The sequence below is a fragment of the Palaemon carinicauda genome, unplaced genomic scaffold (genome assembly GCF_036898095.1).
Source record: "Palaemon carinicauda isolate YSFRI2023 unplaced genomic scaffold, ASM3689809v2 scaffold383, whole genome shotgun sequence".
NCBI lineage: Eukaryota > Metazoa > Arthropoda > Malacostraca > Decapoda > Palaemonidae > Palaemon > Palaemon carinicauda.
The window spans coordinates 131,604-135,836 of record NW_027171501.1 but is presented as its reverse complement, the minus strand read 5'-3'; positions in this window follow the sequence as shown (position 1 = coordinate 135,836).

The window sequence follows — 4,233 nt, the reverse complement described above, 5'->3', positions numbered from 1 at the left end:
AAAGTTGGAGCAAATGTTTTTATGTTGACCAGGCTGACATGAGTCTTTTTATAGTTTATATATAACATATCTGTTTTTGACATTGTTAATAGTTTATATGGGACATATCTGATTTGACGTTGTTACTGTTTTAGAATGACTTATTGTTAACTTGTCATCATTCATTTATTTCCTTATTTCCTTTTCTTACTGGGCTGTTTTTCCCTGTTCGAGAACTTAGGCTTATAGCATCTTGCTTTTCCAACTAGAATTTAACTTGGCTAGTAATAATAATAATAGTCTGTAAGTCCAAAATGACACCTGGGAAGAGTAGTCGGACGTTGTTACTCCCTCTATTATGGAGTGTCACCACGCCTGGTTCAGAATGTCCTTGATACTTATAAGCTCATCATCATTCATGGCCACAGCCGAGCTATCAACATTGCAGTAAACGATGGTGTTTTCCTTTCCCATGAAGACTACTTAGTCAAGGCAGTTCTTAATTAAGTTCATAATATATGACACCAAAGTGGTAATATATTGCAATGCCATCTATTGGCTGAACTATCGTCCTTTTTGACTTACAATGAGGCTACTTACCTAAAGATCATAATATGCCCCTTTTTGAAGGGAGGATTATAAGTACAAAACTGTTTTTATAAACAAATTAGTTGATATAAGAGATGATCCAGTTTACAGGTATATTTGTTAGGGGACAGTTTCAAGGAAAGGGTCATTCAATGAAATAATAAATGAAAAGGGTTATTTTCATGATCAGAGTCGTTTTACTTACCAGGAAAGTTTATTTTTTATATTATTTACTTTTCTTCCTAAAAATTATGATTCAGACTTTATAGATGAAAAAAAAGTAGAGATTATTTTCTTACGGGATTTTAGAGAAACATTTGGAAATATATTCCTTTGTCTATAGTAAATGCTTTACACATTTCAATATCAAGAATCATAACTAAAAGAAAGAACAGTTTTGGAAACCTTTCCTTATGTCCAGCTGTACTTATAGTTTTCCTTCCTCTGCAAAACTTTTACTTTCTTTTGTAACAAATAATGTAATGTCTGATAATAGGGATATGATGATGTCAAGAAATACCACAATAATATTGAGCTCCAAGCCTTACCCAATAAATCTGAAACGTTATGCTTAGTTCCTTGAAGTGAATTTGTGACTAATTACTACTCCTTTAATTATCAAAGTTCAAGTTTGACATCTTGAAACTTCACCATCCCAGTGAGAATTTATTTAATCTATTTCACGAAAAAATCGATGCTCATATCTCAACTCTCTCTCTCTCTCTCTCTCTCTCTCTCTCTCTCTCTCTCTCTCTCTCTCTCTCTCTCTCTCTCGTGTCTCTGTATGCCTGTGAGTGTGTCCACTTGTGTGATCCAAGAAATAAGCTGATTTAACACCGATAACATAAGGCTGTCGACTGCAATATAACTACAAGATTTCGTGAATAGTCGGTGATTAATTTGAGGTCAGAAAAGTAGTATAAAACGTCGGCATAGGATAGTTATCTTGTGAATTACTAGAATCTGATCAAGATGGCGCTCTATAACACAGGCAAAGCTTGGAGGGACATTGCTGCAATCAGCAAGAATAAATTCCATGAGTTGGCGCAACAAGAACTAGACCATTTGGTAACAGAGGTCGATGGTAGCTCCAACCAGTGTGGCGAAAAAATTTTCTCAAGCATATTGAAACAATATGATCCAACAATCTGGAGCAGGTCTACGGAAAACATCATCAAAATAAAAGAAGAAATTACAAAAAAGATCCAGGTGATAAGAAGACTTATAAAGAAAGTTTACATCAATCAACACATTCCAATAAGAAGTCCAATATGGTGAACGTGCTGATTGATGCATTGCGATAAAGAATGATAAAATGGTGCAATACATGTAAGATGTGGTATTTCATTATTAATCCACATCAGCTTATCAGGAAATGTGATGCATGTTATGTACCAACACACCCTACTGTACTTGAGCTGAAGTGCAACATAAAATAAAAAAATAAAGACACAAAGGTATTCTGCTCAACATGCTTAGTCTGGATAGAAAATATAATTGATTATGAAATATATGGTAAAAGTGCATATTTAGATGGATATGGAGACAAATGCAGAGATCTCCATCCAGATATATGCAAAAACCTGAAAGAAGGAAAAGGATGCAAATCCAACAAAAATTTTCGATATATGCATCCTGCAACCACAAAATGAAAGTCAGAAAACTCAGCAAACAAAAAAGAAAAATATAAGAAAAAAGGGAACAAAAAAAGAAACAAAAAAAACAAGACGAGTATATACGGCGCTATACACAAAAGGCCCTATGATATGATGCCTTTCAACCCAAATATTAAAGCCCAATTACAAAGAATGCATCTATAATGCCAGGGGTTGATGCAGATATGGGAGTAATTGCAGGTATACACACAAAAATTATATTAAGACAAAAGAGCAAATATAATAGAAAATTTTAATTTTCTAATGGGAGAATTCCTGGAAATAAAGAAAAGAACCTCATATCAGAACAGGAAGGAAACATAGGGGAATTCATATTATCACCAATATTAAATAATGGGGATGAAACACAAACCATAATAGTGATGCATGCACAGGGTTAGACACGAGTAACTCTAAAAGGAAAATAGAGTTCTTTGAAGAACTAACCCAAATTGAAAAAAAATAGATATATTAAATATAAGTGAAACATGGTATTCCCAAGAGACTGGTAGTGATGACCAGATAAAGTGTTTCCAAACTTATAGATCAGACAGAACAAATAGGAATGAAGGAGGAACTGCAATATATGGAAGAGACATAAATCAACGAAAAGTCTGTGAAAAATACAACAGCACAGAATGTGAATTGATTGCGGTAGAACTTGAATATGAAAAACTAGTGAATATTGTAGTTTACAGACCCCCAAATACTAAGGAGTTTGACATAACAGAAAAAAATAGATGATATATGTAGAAACCATACAGACTGGAATATACTCCTATCCAGAGATTTTAACTTTCCTTTTGTGGATTGGAAAGAATGGATAGAAGAAAGTGGATGTATATATACATAAAAAAGAGAGTAATAGTAGTGCAGAAGATAAGAGGCAATAAGAAAATCTTCAAGATATGCTATTAGAACATAATATGCAACAGATATACCACATTCCAACAAGAAAGGACAATGTCCTAGATTTAGTATTTGTAAATGAGGTGAATTATGTTAACCCTGGGCAAGTTAACAGGCCTAAAATTTGGAACCAGGTGCAGGCGCAAAGTAATTTTTCCCAGGTTTCAGCCTGTTGCTTTGTCTGTGTTTCTGTGGCGTCGTTCTCGAGGTGCGCCACATAAGACTTTGTTTTGATACAACAGGAGTAGGACGCACATGTCAGAGCTTCAAATACTCGCAGAGCTGTAGCTCTTCAAACTTTTTTTCGGTCTCAATTTTGGTACCACACTACTAAACTGTATTGAAATTTCCATTTCCTATGCTGTTACATTTCGCTAAATATCTCAGAGTGATATTAATGAAAGTTGGAGAGATTTTTACTAAACATTGGTGAATAGTGTCGCTATGCAGTGATGTTGCCATCTTTGTGCTAGGCTGCCAAATGTTCAAGTAAATAGGGAGAAAACTAAAAAATAAAAAATCCAACTTTTCAGGTTTGCAAAAAGACTCGACAAGATTTTGGAATCTTTTAGTGATTTTGATAATATTGAGATTACTGATGACACGTGTTTTTATCAGAAATATGGTGACATGCCCCAGGTGGACACCATCGACCAGGGAAGTGTAAGCAATTTCTCCTACTCAGCACTCTCCTAGTAGACCCCATCTAGCACCTCTTCAAAAAGTGATCCCTGATTTCACCTATCTTCTCATTTTCAAAGCAAGAAGAGGATACAGTTCTCTATGAAGAAGGTTAAGATGCCTGTACCATGCGACGACGGTGACGACAACGATGTCGAGGACCTTCCCATGACCTTGACCCCCTTCAGAAGCCCGTCAGGGAAGGCCCCCATCTCCACCAGTGTACCATCAATCACTGCTACTAGTGTTTTTTGAGTGCCACCCCAGTGCTTTTTTCAAGTCTCACCCCAGTGCCTTTTCCAAGTGCTACCCCACTACCTTCAACAAGTGCCACGCCAGTGCCTTCAACGAGTGCCACCTCAGTGCTTTCATCGAGTGCCACGCCAGTGCCCATTTTCAACCCCTGTCACAAATATGGTGA